The sequence below is a fragment of the Rhinoraja longicauda genome, chromosome 8, assembly GCF_053455715.1.
Source record: "Rhinoraja longicauda isolate Sanriku21f chromosome 8, sRhiLon1.1, whole genome shotgun sequence".
In the NCBI taxonomy this organism is placed as follows: domain Eukaryota; kingdom Metazoa; phylum Chordata; class Chondrichthyes; order Rajiformes; family Arhynchobatidae; genus Rhinoraja; species Rhinoraja longicauda.
The window spans coordinates 28989252-29009183 of record NC_135960.1 but is presented as its reverse complement, the minus strand read 5'-3'; positions in this window follow the sequence as shown (position 1 = coordinate 29009183).

Below are 19932 nucleotides of genomic sequence, written 5' to 3'. Positions count from 1 at the left end.
GGAACGTCATCAACGCATCCTTCACTTTTAGAGCCCCAGGACATAAGCTTTTTGAATTCTTGATATCTTTAAATTTCGTCTTTATAAGCTCACCTGCAAGAACAGAATGGTTCTTGGTTTGATGTTTTGTCTGATGGAACTCTGACAGCTCCTTAAAAACCTCTCCCAAATCCAGCCTTCAGGTGACGCATTGGCTTAGAATCAAAGAGTCATAGCGTAGAAGCAGGCCCTTTGGCCCAACTTGCTGGCCAACATGCCCCATCTACACTAGTCCCACCTGCCTGTGCTTGACCCATTACCCTCTAAACCTATCCTATGCATGTATCAGTCCAAAAATCTCTTCACTGTAACAATAGTACCTGCCTCAACTATCTCATCTGGAAGCTTGTTCCATATACCACCACCCTTTGTGTAAAAAATGTATCCCTTCAGGTTCCTATTAAATCTTTGCCCCTTCATCTTAACCTATGTCCTCTTGCTCTTGATTTCCCTACTCTGGGCAAAAGACTGTGCATTTACTGGATCTATTCCTCTCATGATCTTGTACCCCTCTCTAAGATCACCCCTAATCCTTCTGCACTCCATGGAATAAAGTCCAAGCCTGCTCAACATCTCCCTTTAGCTCAGGCCCTCAAGTCCAGCCACCATCCTCGTAAATCTTCATTGCGCCCTTTCCAGGTTGACAACAAAACTGGCCTCCTGTAACCATGTCACTTCCATTTCCCTTGGCAATCTGTGGTGTATATTGGCACTGCCTCTGGCTTCGTTTGTGGGTGGTGAATACAGGAGATGGCAGAACCTGGAATCTGGAGTGATCAGCAACTTGCTGGAGGATTTAAGTGGGTCGAGTAGCACCTTCAGTCCTGATGCAGGATTTCGACCCAATCATCAATCATTCCTTTTCATCCGCTGATTTCTTCCCGCGGATGGTTTGTTGTTGTGGATGGTAAATATATTATTTATAAAAATTACACCGAGAAACCAGGACCCTCAAAATATATGTATTTATACTAACAATTAACATTGGTAACGTCATGCCAGTTGCACACGCGAGCCATTTACTCAGTTACATCCAAATTCACTGCAGAAACCTTGCTTATAACATGAATGCCAGGTACAAGGGCCAGATGTTGCTGAGCCCAGTGCACCAGTATATTACTAAAATCTCAGAATCAGAAAGGAATGAGTGTCGATACCACTCCTGAGATCAGCCAGCCTTCTACCTGGCTGATGCAGTACCAATGGGATTTCACACTGTCAGACCTGTTGTTTTTCTCGTGGGAAATTGAACTTTGTTGCACCTGTCCTCCAGAGTAGACACTATTTCATGATGAGCATTTTCTTTGAGGTCCCAGCCAAATCTATCCCTCAAAAGGCAGCAGAAATGGATGATCAAATCATTGTGTTTTGTCACAGCCGCCCAAGCGCCAGGTTTGCATGCTGCACTTTCTCCAGCATTAGCTATCAGCTGTTCGGTGAGATTGACATTTACTGAATAGTGATGTAGGCAGTGGAAACTCATCTTTAAGAGATTAATGGGCATGTTCCACGTGACTCTGTTACAATGGGTGGGTCTCATTCGAACAGCACATCCAAGAAACCGCAAATGCTGGTTTACATAAAAGGGCACAAGTTGCTGAAGTAACTGGCACAATTTAACCTGGAAATTATTGTGGATGTGATCCCCTCTGAGTAAATACAATTATTCTGTGCTTGAAAAGGCATTGTTGTTAAATTAATTTCAGGATTTAGCATTTCACATAAAGTTAATTTAATATAGTAATCTTCTTGTAAAATAATGGCACAGACCTATTTCTTACCCTTCATCAAAAACTTATATATGATGACTGTGCCACATGTCTCTGTCCTCTGAGACAGGCACAGCTTGGACTTTTAGCAAAACACCAAGTGCTGGAGGAACTCAATAGGTCAGGCAGTATCTGTGAAGGGAATGAACAGACAACATTTCAAGCGGAAGTGGCGGCGCCTAACGGCAGTGGCTCACTAGCAGTCTGTTCGTCTTTTTTCTTTTTTTTTTTGTTGTGTGTCGGTGTTGGGATGGTTTTTGTATTTTTTTTGGTTGTGTATGTGTGGGGGATGGTGGTGTGGGTGGGGGGTGGCGGGGGGGGTGGGGGAAACTTTTCTCTTCCTCACGGCGCGGGGTGCGGCTCGGCTGCGGGGCCTAACATCGCGGGGTGCGGCTTGGCCGCTGGACTTAACAGTGCCCGGTGCAGCTCGACCACGGGACTTTTCATCGCTGGTGCGGCTCGGCTGCGGGACTTAACATCGCCCGGTGCGGCTCGGCTGCGGGACTTTACATCGCCCGGTGCGGCTCGGCTGCGGGACTTTACATCGCTGGTGCGGCTCGACCATGGGACTTTACATCGCCCGGTGCGGCTCGACCACGGGACTTTACATCGCTGGTGCGGCTCGACCACGGGACTTTACATCGCTGGTGCGGCTCGACCACGGGACTTAGCTGCGCAAGGCTTGGTCGCGGGGCCTTTCATCGCCCGGCTCGGCCGTGAGACGTTTCAGCGCCCGGTGCGATTCGGCCGGGGAGACTTCCATCCCCTTGCGGGGACTGTGCAGGTCGGTCGGGGACGAGCTGTCTGTCCGTGGGCGTGGGGAAGAGAGTGGAAGTTTTGTTGCCTCCATCACAGTGAGGGGGTGTTTGGAGTCACTGTGATGGACGTTTGTGTTGGGGCTATGTGTCTTGTGTTCTTTTTTTTCTATGACTGCTATGTAGTTTCGTTCGGTACTTCGGTACCGAACGACAAATAAAGCTCTGTTATACTGTTATATACTGTTCTGCAGATTCACAAACTGCAGATGCTGGAATCCTGAGCAAAACGCTAAGTGCAAGAGGAACAGACAGCATTGGTGGAGGGAATGGACTGTTCCTTGTGTCTCCATTGGACTTTAATCAGCGTTTATGAGAGCCATGCCCTGGGGTAACTGTCCAGTAGCTGTTGGGGGGAAAGGGCTCGACATTGGCAGTGCATGAACACTTCGCCACACACCCCATCGACTATTGTAATGATCTCGTGGCTGGGCATATTTTCTTCAGAACCGGAAAATAAAATTATAAAACAAGAAAATATTGACATCCCCTCAGTAAGGCAATGCCAGCAGGAGAACTGGCTGCCTGTCAACTTAACGATCACATGAATTGGGTCCGAGCAAAGCTGGTTTCAAGCAACCTTTTAAGAAAGTCTTAGAACGAGTACAGACACATTTTACTTTAATGCAAAAGTCTTCTTTTCCACTCATAGGCACTCTCTTCCACCATTTTTCCTACACTGCATTAGTTGCTGAAGGCATTTTTTTTTGCTGGGAATCGTTAAAAAAAAATATTTACAAATACTTTATTCCAAAACAAAAACAAACATACAAAGTAGTAACATGATCAAATCAAAAGCTGCCTATATTGGCAGTTTACAAACAAAACAGTTATCAAATTAAAATTCTGCCAACTTTGTCAATAATACATTCAACCTCCCACGGTGACCAGCGTTCACGGAAGGCCTCCAGCCTTCCAGGGACATGCGAGCACGGACGTAAGCCCGGAAAAATGGCAGGCAGCCGAGCCCTGTGTGGAGGTCAACTATACGCTGCCTGGACCAGCAAATGGCCATCTTGACCAGGCCCAGGAGCAGACCGACAAGGAGACCCCTTTCTCCATCCCAACCCTCCCCCCTCTGTACTGGGTGCCAAAAAATCAGGAGCGTACGACTAAAATGGAGCCAATATTTGAGGAGCACCCCCTTCAGATACGCGAACAGGGCCTGCAACCTCTCACACTGTAAGTACAAATGGTACACGGTCTCTTCCTCGCTGCAGATGTGACAGGCGGCTGGCGAGTCCGTGAACCGGCTCAAGTACCTATTGCTGGACACAGCTTTATGCAACACTCTCCACCACAGGTCCCCGATGTAAAGGGGGAGGACTCCCTTATAGAGAGACCTCCACTGGGGACCGCTCCCACCATCAGGTGGTAACACGGACTACCAGGGCGTATCCGGACAGAAGACGAGGGCGAGGAAGTGGAGTGTGTGCAGGAGCAGCCTGTACAATACATGCCTCTCTGCGTCATGGCAGGGCATGCTGGGCATCTCGGAAAGGCAGCTCATGTTGCGTGGGGCCGGCTCTCGGGAAGGGACCCGGGCCGTGGGTCCGATGAGCAATTCCGATGGAGTGTGGGTAAGCTCGGTCGGAATCTCTCCACGCTGGGAATCATGGGTCTGAGAAAGATGCCAAATGATAGCAAGAGTGGAGAAAAAAATGGGACAGTTCTACAGTGATAAATTGATCTTGGCCAAGATCAATTTATTGTCGTAATCTTCAGTGTGTTGAAGAAGCTTTGTAAACATAAGTCCATCTGGTCCATCAGTCTGAAGAAGGGTCTCGACCCGAAACATCACCCATTCCTTTTCTCCCGAGATGCTGCCTGACCTGCTGAGTTACTCCAGCATTTTGTGTCTACAGTCCATCTAGCACATCAATCTCATCACCTCAACTTAAATTTTCTCAAAAGAATCTTTTGAAATTATTTTTACCTCTTTCAACTAAATCCTGGATTCATTTGCATTTTTACTGTTGAGTTTTTTTCTGCACCTCTGTTATTTAATTGTGTTGAAACAATAAACGGCAGTCATTGGTTGACCTTGCTATATGGTACCATCTTGCCAAACATTGCTTACACATTAAAAAAGTGCATGATTCCCATAATTTGCAAATGTTCACAGCAGGATTATTGGCTCTTTGGGGGTAGTGTCCTTGACTGACGAAGGGTTTGTTGAAAAGAAAAGCACACTAATGTGGGTCCTTAATGCATTCTGATCTTTCTTTCACACCATTTTGCCTTTCTCAAATTGTAAATGACACAGTGTTCCACTCATTGAGATTGATGATAATTTATTCCGTGTCTTTCAAGATGGCTTTGGAACACTTCAGCACCCTGGAAGATTGAGCATCCCCCCTCCCCCTCCCTCTACCACCCTCTGAGAAATCACAGCAAGCGCAAGGATTAAAAGTTGGCTGGAAGTAGTTCATGGTGTAAACAATTCTTGACAACGCAGACAAAATAAAAGTTAGTGCCAATTATGTTCCCCCTGAAGTGCATATTAAATGAGGCCAGGATGTTATGAAAGAAGAACATTTTAAAAAGGTTGACTCTGTGGTTAGAAGATCACAATCAACCACATCTCTCTCTGGGTTTGATGATGATATAGGACAACGTGTGATTGCTATCGTAAGACTTGAAAGAACATGTGAGTGGTGGAGAGGGTCATGGAGTCATAGCACGGAAACAGGCCATTAAGCCTATCGTGCCCATACCCCAACAATCAGTATCCTTTGCAATTAATCACATGATACTTGCACTCAGTCCATATCATTCCATGCTTTAGGATGCTCATCCAGATATATTATGTGCTATGGGGGTCTGCCTCTATCACCCACACAGGCAGCACATTTCAACCAGAGGTTGGTTGATACTTCCTCTGATCCGCTCTAGGCCTCTAATTCCTTGTTCTAGTTTGAGACATCTTTGTCAAAGGGAACATTTTTTACTATCTGTGCCATTGGTCAGTTACTATCCGGGCCTGGTCTAGAGGGTGGCAAGTGTGTCATCCTAGGTGGAGATCAGGTAAGTGGAGAACCATTGATTGAAGGTGTGGATCCAGCAGAGCATAAAATAAAGTTGAGGTCCATTGCAGGTCAGAGTGAGTGGGGCCCAGAGCTGCAGGAGAGACAGAGCAAGGGCCTACAGACACCAATGCATGGGGGGGGGGGGGGGGGGGGGGTGTAGAATGCAGGGCACTGAAGAACTGTTGCAAGAAGTGGTCGATTGGGTGTAGGTACCTTCGACCCTGGTTGGGCCTAAACTGGGAAGTCTGGAAAAGGAGCTGGAATCCACGTGGCACAAGATGGCGGCACGGACAAGTGCGGAGGAAATACACATGCCTGTGGTAACGAGTCCAGGTCAGAACATGGTTGAACAGCATGAGAGCACCAGAAGTCACAGAGAGAGAGCAGTCAGAGAAGGTCTCACAGAACTCTTGACAGAAAGAGAACTTATTTGAAGTAAATATACCTTGAGGAGATTTTTCAGTGGCGCAGTAAAAGGGAGTCACAAGGTATTACAGCTGCTAGTTTACAAAAAAAGACACAAAACGCCATAGTAACTCGGCGGGTCAGGCAGCATTTGTGGAGAACATAGATAGGCGACGTTTTAGGTCATGACCATTCTTTAGATACTCTAACATTTTTTTTGTGTGCTATCCCGATATGAGTAATAATTAAGAGTGACTAGGCCCAACATGAAAGCCAGATTTCGGCTGCAGGACAAACACAAGTCTCTCCAGCAGATGTATGAAGTAAATTAAGCATAGTATGCACAACTCCAATGGGTACATGGATCTGTAAAGCCTCCACAAGTCAAGGTCCAATTGCGGAAACAACCTTGGTTTGACAAAGTGAACAGGATGACATGAGAATTGTATTGAAATGCACGGCAAAGAGCTTACACATGAGTAGAGCCAGGATGTTTAAGTGCAAAAAATCTCTGAAATCAGCAGGCAAATAGGCATAACAAAATTACAAAAAAGGCACGAAAAAGGCATTTATTGACAAAAAAAGGCATAAAAAGGCATGTATTTTCATCACCAAAATATGGTTAAAAATGATAATGATATATGTGGAGTTTGCACATTCTGCCTATAACAACGTAAGTTGCCTCCAGGGTTTCCGTTTTCCTCCCATTTCCCAAAGACGTGGATGTATGTTTATAAAGCTATACTGCATTAAAGGACCAAAGTTGCCTGGTTGCACATAATTACAAGCATTTTTTTCGAATTATCTGGCATTATCTATACCGTCTGACAGACAGAATATGCTTCAGTTGTGAGAAACTTCTTTCTACCCCAGCTGAGGTCACTGGTGCATACCCGAAACAAGCTACAGACTCTATATTCATGTCGATATCTTGTGCAAAACAACCTCCTTTGAGAACTTTAGCTATGTTTTGTATTTCTTCAAGATCTTTGTTACCTAAAATCACTCTCTCACATTTTCCTTGTATGTCTTTACCTACATCGCCAGGAACTTTACAAATATCGTCAGTTACTTTGTTGAAAACCTGCAAGTTATTCACTCATGTTTCACCATGTTTCTCAAGGGAAGTGATTGCTTGTGGGAAGTTTGCAAAATTGGAAGCAAAAAACACAAGATCACGGTGGAGGGACTTTTTCTGCATGATTTCACTGACCATCCTGACTGCAGCAGATTCTTCTTCAAAACAGTTGATGATTTCAAATAAACTCTTCAAAATTTGCAGCATAGTAGAGTACAGCAGAAAGCCATGTACCCCACCTAGTCAAAACGGGCTGAGGAGGTAGCGGAATCTCGGGTGCCATTTCCTTGAACAACTGCACACGTGACGGTGCTTTGAGGAAGATTTTCTTGACATTGGAAACTAGGCGATCAACATTTGGAAACAAGCTACGTATGTGCTCAGCAATTCTATGGTGTTCATGAGCTAAGCATGTCAAATGCAACATTTTGGGGAATAAAACTTTTAAGAGAACGAGCAGCTTTTTTCATGTACGGAGCTGCATCAGTCACAAACAGAAGAACATTCTTGTGTTTTATACCTTCTGGCCAAAGTACAACAAGTGAAGATGTAAACAACTGAGCAATAGTTGAGCTGTTTGACTTCTCCAATACTTCCGATGTCAACAAATACTCCTTTGATGGTTGACCTGCCTCCAGTGTACCGATGACCACATTAGCAACATATCTCCCCACAGCATCGGTTGTCTCATCTATTGTGATCCATATATAGTTGCATGCAACTTCATCTCTAATTTTCTGCACAACAATGTTGAAGTTGCTGTCAACATTTTTCCGTAATGATGACTCGCTCGGTATATGTTCCTCTGTGTGTTTCTCTAAAAAACCTGTGAGAGATTTGTTTTCCAATTTCCACAGTGGAATTCCATCATCAATGAATGCCTTGCACAGATCACTCGAAAACTCAGATTTGCAACTGGAGCCAGCAGTACATGTAGTGAGGAGACAAGCTTGCGTATTTCCCGTCTTCAGTTTCTCTGCCGCCGACTTGTGTTTAGCTGCCTGTACATGCTGGGAGACGAGATATTTCTTCTCATGATTCATTGCTTTCTGACATGCTTTGCAAAACAGCACACAGTTCTTTGTAGAGAATATATCTCTCCCGTACACTCTCACCAAATCGTTCAGTTTTTTACAAGGCGTTGACTTGACTTTAGGCATTTTGATGCTTGCAGGGGTAGATCCTACAGGAGCAGGGATGCAGACCTCTACAGGCAGGCCAAGTACAAGCTGAGAAGAGGAATCAGAGCTGCTAAGGAAAGGTACTCTGAGAAGTTGAGGAGCAAGTTCTCAGCTAATGACTCTTCTTCAGTTTGGAAGGGCTTGGAAGAAATCAAAAGCTACAAGAGAAAAAACCCCCACTCCTTGGACAATCGTCAGCTGACTAACGACCTGAATGAGTTCTACTGCAGGTTCGATAAACAGAAACTTAACCCTGGTACCCCTCACCCCCCCTCCCTAACCAACACCACACCTACTCACAGCCTGACTCCAGTTTGAAAAGACTGGACCTTTCCCCACCCATCCCTCTCCAATTACCACTTAACACTCACTTACAGAGTGACTGCAAAAGACTGGGGCCTCGTCCACTACCCACGAGTGAACGATCGACGGTGGCACCCCTGATTTTGCCCCGGTGGTGGAAATTTTCTTGTAAGTTACGTTAACAACTAAAAATGGCTGATTTAGGCACTCGATTGTGAAAAAGGCATTGCCTTGCTGAAATCATCAGAAAAGGCATGAAAAGGCAATTATGGCACTTATAGCAAAATCCTGGCTCTACACATGAGGATATGTTCAGTGTCTGAGCACAGAGGTCACAGGAGGAGCAAGTGTCACAGAGCCACTACTACCAAAACAGCTTATCGTGAAAAGCCCTTCAGAAGTATTGTGCAGCATCAAGATGGTGATAGACATCTTCAAAGATGGCCATCCCAAAGAGCACACTCATAAATCTGGCAGATGTTGGGGACACCAAGTGTAAGAATAAAGCATAACCACATTAAAACAATAAGGATACAACATTACGGTCTAAACATCTGGGTGAAAATAAACCAGAGCAAAAAAGTGACTACAGACTTTGGTTATTGAGTAGAACTATCACTCGTGGGGAAAAAGCTGTTTTTATGTCTGGCTGTGGCTGCTTTGACAGTCCGGAGTCGCCTTCCAGTTTGTGGCCAGGGTGAGAGGGGTCAGAGATGATCTTGCCCGCTCGCTTCCTCGCCCTTGCAGTGTACAGTTCGTCAATGGGGGGAAGGTTGCAGCCAACAACCTTCTCAGCTGTGCGAACGATCCGTTGCAGCCTCCAGATGTCGTGCTTGGTGACTGAGCCAAACCAGACCATGACGGAGAAGGTGACGATGGATAGCATAGAATTGGACCATCATTGCCTATGGCAGATTGTGTTTCTTCAGTTGCCGCAGGAAGTACATCCTCTGTTGGGCCTTTTTGACTGTGGAGTCGATGGTGGCCCCCCATTTAAGTTCCCTGGACATGATGGTTCCAAGGAACTTAAATGACTCCACAGATGTGACTATGGTGTTATTGATGGTGAGTGGGGGGAGGGGAGGGGGATCTCTTCGAAAGTCTACAATTAGTTCCACTGTCTTGAGAGCATTGAGCTCCAGGTTGTTGCAATGGCACCAGGACGCCAGCTGTGTCACTTCCCCTCTGTAGGCAGATTCGCCCCATCCTGGATCAATCCAATCAGGGTAGTGTCATCCGCAAACTTGAGGAGCTTGACAGAGGAGTCTGTGGAGGTGCAGTCGTTGGTGTAGAGAGAGTAAAGGAGAGGGGAGAGTACGCAGCCTTGCGGAGCTCCTATGCTGAGGGTCTGCGGGTACGAGATGTGCTTTCCCAGCCTCACATGCTGCTTCCTGTCCGTCAGGAAGTTGATGGATCAGTAATCACCCTTCACTTTTGCCACCTCAACAAACAAACAAGCTAAGCCACCATTATCGAATACGAAAAAATTAATTTTCAGCGGGAGGAAACCATTCAACCCTTCAAACAGTCCCTCACCCATTCAGGAAGAGCAGGACTGCTCTAAATGAAACCACCCCCGATAACCTTTCATCAATCCCCCCCCCCCACTCGGCCTTCCCCGTTTGCTCATGGAGAATCTGACACACAGAAGCTTCTGCTTCCACTAGACTTGGAAGAGAGTTTTGGCTGAAATTAGACATAGAAACATAGTAACATAGAAAATAGGTGCAGGGGTAGGCCATTCGGCCCTTCGAGCCAGCACTGCCATTCAATATGATCATGGCTGATCATCCAAAATCAGTGCCCCGTTCCTGCTTATTCCCCATATCCCTTGAATCCGTTAACTCTAAGAGCTAAATCTAACTCTCTCTTGAAAACATCCAGTGAATTGGCATCCACTGCCTTCTGTGGCAGAGTTCTTGAGTTCTGGAATGCAATCAGAGTTTAAACTTTCAAAGCAATGGGAAACATCCATTGATGTATGTTTTCCCAAAATAAAGCGTTTTTCAGGAATGCAATTCCTTTGTCTATCAGGGAACACCTGTACCGCATTCTCTGATATCGTGAGACTGAAGATATGTCCTCAGCCAGCATCAGATCCACTTATTGCAAGCCATTTCAGGTCACTGTCAGCTCTGTGTCAGAAGCTAAGCTTTCTGCATGCGTTCGGACAAAACATATACAACCCAAGTGTGAGGATCCACTGTAAATATTTGCATTACCTTAAAAGAAAATTCTTGGCAAAAGGAAGTCGGTGGGGCAACATTTTTGTGGTACTGTTTGATCATCAGGAGGATCAAGCCAGTACATTCACTCTAGGCAAATATAGTTTCATTAGTTACCCTGAAATTATTCACACTTTATGATGCACATTTGTAGATCTATGTATTTCAAAGGAAACCTTCTTGATTTTGCTTCTATTTCACAATTTGTGATTTTTCAGACATAGTTAGAGAGGATTTGTTGGTGCAACTGGAGAGACACGGCTCACATGCAGGCACAGGAGATTAATTTATCAGCATCATGTTTGGCACATGCGCAGATGAAACAGACCTCTAATCAGGAGATTCTGCCAGGAATAGTTAACACCCTCTTAAATGCCAATATTAAGCAGATGTGCAGATACTGTGGCTTTGTAAAATGGTGTTAATTTGCAGTAATGCTGAATAGCTCTACCTATGCATTTTGGAGAAAACAAATTGGACTCATTTAGGTCTTGACCCAAAACATCACCCTCTGTATTCTTTTTCTCAAGAGATGCTGCCTAACCCACTGAGTTACTCCAGCTTTTTGTGTCCAACTTCAGTTATACATCCCTCTATTCTCTGCTTGATTTATTTTGTGTGTGATAAGACAGGAACAAAATCCTAACTTTCTATACATTGAGTGAACATAATCACGAGTTCTGTAAATGAATAAGGGTCTGGTCTTTGACATTTTCACCTGGAAAAAAATGGGTTGACTGTCCTCCCTATCTATGCTTCTGATCATTTTATGAACTTCTATCAGGTCTCCCCTCAACTTCCAACGCTCCAGTGAATTGGAATATGGCACTGGATCTTTTGGCTGACTTCACAGTCGGATCCTACTGAAGGAAATTTAGTCATTGTATGCACTGTATTATATAACACTGCACTAATATTAAAAGGAATGACATGGGCTACTTTCAAAAGGGGATTCTGAAATCGGAGTTGCAATGGGACTTGGGAGTGCTCGTGGAGGATTCCCAAAAGATTAACGTGCAGGTTGAATCGGTATTCAGGAAGGCAAATGCAATGCTAGCGTTCATTTTTAGGGAACTAGAATATAACCATAACCATAACCATAACAACACTTTATTGTCACTCGGCACAACACCGAGCGAAATTTCAGCAGTCACACAAAATACAGCAAAAAAGAAAAGAACACAGGACACCCGACCCCAACACAAACATCCATCACAGTGACTCCAAACACCCCCTCACTGTGATGGAGGCAACAAAACTTCCCCTCTCTTCCCCCCGCACCCACGGACAGGCAGCTCGACCCCTACCAAGGCAAACGACACGCACAGCCCCCGCAAGGGGATGGAAGGCCCCGCGGCCGAGCCGCCCCGGGCACCGAAACGTCCCGCGGCCACACCGGGCGATGTTAAGTCCAACGGCCGAGCCGCACCGGGCACTGAAACGTCCCGCGGCCGAACAGCGCTGACGATGTTAAGTCCAGCGGCCAAGCCGCACCGGGCACTGAAACGTCCCGCGGCCACACCGGGCGATGTTAAGTCCAGCGGCCAAGCCGCACCGGGCATTGAAACGTCCCGCGGCCGAGCCGCACCGGGCACTGAAACGTCCCGCGGCCACACCGGGCGATGTTAAGTCCAGCGGCCGAGCCGCACCGGGCACTGAAACGTCCCGCGGCCGAGCTGCGCCGGCAATGTTAAGGCCCGCAGCCGAGCCGCACCGGGCACTGAAACGTCCCGCAGCCGAGCTGCGCCGGCAATGTTAAGGCCCGCAGCCGAGCCGCACCGGGCACTGAAACGTCCCGCAGCCGAGCTGCGCCGGCAATGTTAAGGCCCGCAGCCGAGCCGCACCGGGCACTGAAACGTCCCGCAGCCGAGCTGCGCCGGCAATGTTAAGGCCCGCAGCCGAGCCGCGCCCCGGGGAAGAGACCTAATAAAATAAAGGTTTCCCCCCGCCCCACCCCCCCACCCCACCCCACACCCCCACCACACACCCCCACCACACATACACAGCCAAAAACAGAAACAAAAACCATCCCAACACCGACACAAACAAAAAAAAAAGAAAAAAAGACAACAGACTGCCAGAGAGCCGCAGCCGTTAGGCGCAGCCAACTCCTCCCATCTATATAAAAGCAAGGATGTAATGCTGAGGCTTTATAAGGCACTGGTGAAACCACATTTCGAATATTGTGAGCAATTTTGGACCCCGTATCTGAGGAAAGATGTGCTGGTATTGGAGGAGGTTCACACTAATGATCTCAGGGATGATTGGGTTACCATAGGAGGAACGTTTGACAGCTTTGGGCCTGTACTCGCTGGAGTTTAGAAGGATGAGCGGGAATCTGGAGCACCAATCTGCTAAAGAAACTCAGCACATCAAGCAGCATCTGTTGATGGAAAGGAATGGTCAATATTTTGGGTCAAAACTACAGGCAACATTGACTAGATGTGTTGAATGACATTCTTCCACATTGGGGTAAATATGAGAATGAGCTGGTAGCGCTGGTGTGTTGATCCAGACAGTATTTTCTGGGCATCATATTAGCAGACTCCCAATGTCTCCGCTGGGAAGTGAGTCATGACTAGAGCTTGGAAAATGAGCATATAAATTCATGATGGAATTTTAGGACCCACGCACATCCAGAGCATAAGTGAACAAAGATCCTTCCTGCAAGAAGAAGCAGGTCTGACAGGCCCATAAATTCAAGTTGGGCGATACAAAGGATGGAAAATGGTATTTTGTGTTTTACTGTTGGTCTTGTGGATAAAACTTGCACTCAATGTCATAGTGCCCTCTCCATGATCTCTTTAAAAAAGCGGAATGAGCCGCTAACTAGAATTTTGTTGCACCCATAGGGACACTAGCAAAGCAGTGGGCCAGAAATTCTGCAAACTATGCAAGTAATTTTAAATGTTGTGATGTCAATTTTAACCAGATATTGGAAGGTTGTAATGAACCAGCAATAACCGAGCTGGCAGACAGGACCTGAAATCTATTATGGGACACGACGCCAATTGGACATCTGCAAATTCTTAATTAATTGTTCAAAAGTGTCAGCACATGTTTTGCAAATTAGATGTGTTCCTTGAATCAGGGAAAGAGGGAATTAAAGATGACAGAATGACAAAATGAGCCTTAATCCACCGCGTAAATGACTTCTGACATTTCATAGGGATGGGTTTCAGAACATATGACACACCTGCAATGGAGAAGCAGAACACCTCATCAATGTCGAGTTTAGAGATAAGGCATGAAGAAACGCACTTCGGCTCATCGAGCCCACACTGACCATCGATCACCCGTTCAACAAGTACAGTTTCGCAAGCTGCACACTATCGGCAATTTACAGAAGCCAATTAACCTACAAACCTGCACGTTTTTGAAATGGGGAAGGAGACCGGACCACCTGGAGAAAATCCACGCAGTCACAGGGAGAACATGCAAACTCCCCACAGAGAGCGCCTGTAGTCAGAATCGAACCTGGATCTCTGATGCTGTGAGGCAGCAGCTCTACCATTGCGCAATGTGCCACCCAATATTTAAATATATTTAAAGCTATCTGCCAGACCCCGAATTATAAGTCACAGCAGCTGCACAGGATGTAAGGGGATCAGGAAACTGAAAGGAAGCAAGAACTGTCAGTCCATCAGGTAGGTGCCTATCTAAATACTGGGCCATTACATACACAACCCTCAAACATAGTGAATTGCAAATATTAATAGTCTTCACCTGGTGGTGGGTGTAAGGAATGAGCTGCCGAAAGAGGTTGAGGCAGGGACTACTGCAACATTTAAGACATGTACATGGATAGGACAGGTTTAGAGGGATATGGGTCGAATGCAGGAAAGTGGGACTAGTGTAGATGGCACATGTTCTTCATTTGGGCAAGTTAGGTTGAAGGATCTGGTTCCACACTGTATAAATCTATGACTCTATGACTCCCCATAAATAAATATACTGTTTCATCACCTCAGTCTTAAATGATGAATCCTTTATTCTGAGGCTTTGTTCCTCAGCCCTAAGCTCTTGAGCTGGTGAAAGCAGCCGAGCAACATCTAACTAGTCAAGCTCTCTCAGCAGCGTGACCTCTTGATGTGTTGTGACTTGCACGGACAGTGACAAAAGCCAAGGTTTAGCCTGAGCATCAGTGAGTCTCTAATTCTTTGTTCACACTTCCGTGCTCAAACAGTCTCCGATCAGGATTACTTTTTCACCCCAAAGATTTTCTCGTGGGTTAATCTTATCTTTTTGTCATGAAGCAATCATGGTTCGACCCATATTTATAATAAAACTGAAATCCAACAATATTGTTGTGCTTTTAAAGTTACTTTCAACTGCAGTCAGAGATGACTGCGTGTTTCCTTTAAAGGTTCCATTTCAGTTTAGGTTATGTTGGCACAACTTGATCTCAAATTCTTGCAGCCTTAAAAAAGGAGATTGAGAACTTTCCAATAGACAGGTATCAAGACCAAACACATCCCATTCTTTTGAAAAATAATGCTGGCCTTTCACAACACTGACGTGAAACTTGCCTAAGGAATGCAATGTTGTGTGGAGTCACGTGTATTTAGCTTGCTGATGGCTTGCCTTGAAACATTTGTGTATTGAGTACTGAAGAATGAAATGGACTTTAATGTGCCGTGACACCGCCAACTCATCAGTTATAGGACAACTCATTGACTAAGCTCTCTTCAGCTGGGCTGGACAGTGAAGGAACAGGATAAATCAAACGCCATGACCTAACATCATATTCCAGCTCTCACCTTTTTTTTCCTCTCTTCAAGACTATTCTTTCCCATGGTGGTGAGAGTCAGGGCAAGATCAAGGGAGAAAAGTAAACAAAGGGAATATTGGCACTAGAGTTAACTTGCTAACAGTTTAATGGCACCGTTATAACCATGATTACACCCTGTTCCCTTCATTGTAGCAGTGTCAGCATCATCTGGAACTCTCTGATTGTTTAAGATTCTCTTCCCAGCTATCAAGCGCCAACTTAAATTGCACTTTTCTGAGCCTCAGGATGACTCAAAACATTTTATGGACAATCAATATTTTTAAAGTGTTGTCATTGTTGTTATTAGGAAAATTAAGGGCGGCACAGTGGCGCAGCTGTGGAATTGCTGCCTTATAGCGCCAGAGACCCGGGTTTCATCCTGACCTCAGGTGCTGTCTGTACCCAGTTTGTACATTTTCCCTGTGACTGCATGGGGTTTCTCCATGTATTCTGGTTTCTTCCCACACTCCAAAGACACACGGGTTTGTAGGTTAATTGGCTTTGGTAAAATTGTAAATTGTCCCTAGTGTGTAGGATAGTGCTAATATTTGGGGTGATCACTGGTTGGTGCAGACTCGGTGGGCTGAAGGGCCTGTTTCCACACTGCATCTCTGAAGTCTAAAGTCTAAAGACTAATTTGTGGACAGTAAGGTGACATTAGCATGAGTGTTGAGCTAAAGGTGAATAACACATGCGCCTTCTACACCAAGGAGGTCATGATGGCCCTCTGCAAATCACATTATCTTTGGAAGCTGAGCAGCAGGTAATCTGTGCAGGATAGACATAAAAAGCTGGAGTAACTCAGCGGGACAGGCAGCATCTCTGGAGAGAAGGAATGGGTGATGTTTCAGGTCGAGGCCCTTCTTCATGGGGGAGGTCGGCAGAGGGTTGTGGCTGTATGGAATGGGCTTCCGGTGGAAGTGGTGGAGGCTGGCTCGATTTTATTATTTAAGAGTAAATTGGATAGGTATATGGATAGGAGGGGATTGGAGGGTTATGGTCTGAGTGCAGGTAGATGAGACTAGGTCAGGGAGAATGGTCGGCGTGGACTGGTAGGGCCGGACAGGCCTGTTTCCATGCTGTAATATGTTATATGTTATATGTTATATGTTATATTGCAGATGGTAGAAGGGGTGAAAGGCTGCATTAGCCTCACCTTAAATACTGTATATCAATCAATAAAGTGGAACTCCATTGGAACTGCAAAGCAGCTTTGTTCCTTTCTAACAAATTGTCAACCAACATGTCCCATGCATTCTAGTCCCACCTGTCTGCGTTTGGCCCTTATCTTTCTAAACCTATCCTATCCATGTACCTGCCTATGTGCTTCTTAAATGCTGCAATAGTACCTGCCTCAACTACGTCCTGTGGCAGCTCGTTCTATACACTCACCACCCTTTGTGTAAAAATGTTATCCCTCAGGTTCTTATTAAATCTTTCCCTCCTTACCTTAAACCTATGTCCTCTTGGTTATTGTGGTTAACTGATGGCTTTTGCAATCAGTTACTATACAATAGACAATAGACGATAGACAATAGGTGCAGGAGTACGCCAATCGGCCCTTCGAGCCAGCACCGCCATTCAATGTGATCATGGCTGATCATTCACAATCAGTACCCTGTTCCTGCCCCCTCCCCATACCCCCATATCATTAACAGCTCTATCTAACTCTCTCTTGAAAGCATCCAGAGAATTGGCCCCCACTGCCTTCTGAGGCAGAGAATTCCACAGATTTCCAACTCCCTGAGTGAAAAAGTTTCTGATCAGGGACCTATTGACATGAACGTCAAGCTGCCTATTTGTTCTAATACCCTATCCATTCATTGACATTCTTGAGGGAAGGAGATCAATTCTCTTTACTCAGTCTGGTTAATTGTGACTCCTGGACTAATGATATGGTTTGCTCTTAAATGCCTCGTGCAATATCCTCGCAACCTAGCCAGTTTAGGACAATGAGGGAATGGGTCATAAATGATGAACTTGTCAATGAAATTGGGATCCTGAAAAAGGATACATGAAGAAACATGTATGCACCCAGCACCTGACTCCAGGTGAAACCAACACTACTCTCTCCCTCCACACTTTGATCGCAGTGTGTCCGATTTGCAAAAATGCCCAAGAACTCACCAGGACATAAGTGACAACAGCTGGAAAATAACCCAATACTGTACCTGCCTCCTAGAAACATGTGGGCAAATGGATACACCATCATCTGCATGTCTGCCTCCAAGTCACACACCAGGTATGGAAATAAATGGATATTTTCCTTTGGTGCTAAAATCCTAAAATTCCCAATCTGCCAATCCCCAATCTCTATTGGAGAACCCGCATTGCACAATGTGCAGTGGGCCAATATATTTGCCTTTCACCCATCTTCCCAATGACAAATTTTGGCCTTCATCCAAATCCTACCAAGAAATTCATTCTACTGTGATTCCCATTTATGTTCCTTCTGTTGAGCGCATTTGATGAAGTTAAGATTCAAATGATCATTTGAAGATATTGAGACCCTCTCACCTACTTGTCCATCATGGTGACCAAGGATGTGTTGATAAGTGGTGGTGCACTTGCTTGACTGACATCCATATTTTGTTGGAAGCAAAGGGAACTTCCCATTTACAGACTGAAGAAATGGTTCAATCAGGTACTGGCTAGTTTCAACTGATGGCATCGGCTTGCGGAAGTGTTGCAAAGTAATAAGCTGCATTACCCAGAACATATGAGACCACTGCTGAAGATCTTCTACATCAAGGGCATTCAGAACAACTTCTTCCCTGCTGTTATCAGGCTCTTAAAGCAATCTCTCATTTGATAAGGATGCATTCCTGATCTTCCAATTTACCTCGTTGCAGCCCTTGAACTTTTTTATCTGCACTTTCTCTTCACCTTATCCTTTTGCTCTACTTGTGGTACACATGCATGGTATGATCTGTCTGGATAACATGCAAAGTTTTTTCATTGTATCATGGTACATGTAACAGTCATAAACCAATGTCAATACCAGTAACAGATGGTGGTGCTTCAGTTTGAAACTTCATGTGAACAACCTCACACCTAACAGTGTTTATACTTGTGTTTAACTACAGTGCTTTATCAGCCGAACTGGGCTGGGACTTGAACCAACACGTTCCTGACATCTGCACAGAAGATACTACTGATGCTTGAGGACAGGGCATTATGTTTCTTCCACGCTCCATCCAGACAAACAAATCATGCAATTCGGGCAACCTCTAAAAACCAATCCTCCCTCTCAGATGATATTGATCAAACTATCTATGGTGATTGATATTTAGTGGGGCTTGGAACACTGAAGATCCTTGCAATCATGTGCTTTGTCACAGATAATCCAACACAAAATAATACTGTGGTTACTTGTGTAGTAACCACTGCAATTCTACAAGAAAGCTGCCTCTTCCTTTTTACATTGAAACCAAATGTGGTGAAATTTGGAAGCAGCAGCAAACTTGTTACGAGGGCTGTGCCACCATTTAAGAATCTGTAATCTGTTTCTTCCTGTTATAATACACCAGCGTGCTTAGTAATGTTGACTTTTACCACACTCGTTAACTATATTACTTGTTTTGTCTGCAAGGTGCCTAAAATTATTCCGAGTCATTCGCAAATGTTTCATCTTTCTCCAATATGGTTTTATTCATTAGGCCAAATAACGTCACATTTTAATTGTGGTATGAGTAAATAAATGAAATCCTGTTTGTCTCATCGCAATAATCACAAGCTTATTTTTTATATTAGGTCATCATCAAAACTACTATGTACTTCATAAATATTCGTTTTTTTCTGATCATATATCTCTGATCAGTACCTGTAACTTCAATAAATCACAAAAAAACCTTGCACACTATATTCCCAAGCCCCTTTCCCCTTTCTCTGATCACTGTACCCGCTTCAACTGTCATAAGTGCCAAATTTATCCATTGCTATTTCGAAGTTGCATTAGGAGTCTAATGAAGTTATCAAGAGAGAGTTAGATTTAGCTCTTGGGGCTAAAGGAATCAATGGATATGGGGAAAAAGCAGGAACGGGGTGCAGATTTTCTAGGAGCAGCCATGATCTTATTAAGTGGCGGTGCTGACTCGAAGGGCCGAATGGCCTATTCACGTACTTATTTTCTATGTTTCTATGTTAAGGAGCATCTTTTACCAAAGTTATTTGCTTTTGTCATGCAATAGGCGAATCATTTCAAGGGCCTAACCAAAATGGCAGTGATTCCCAGCATTGATGGGTTACTGCATACTTTCTGCTCTAAAAAGGAGATCAAAGGCAGTGGGAAATGACTCCTCTCCCGAATCTCCATGA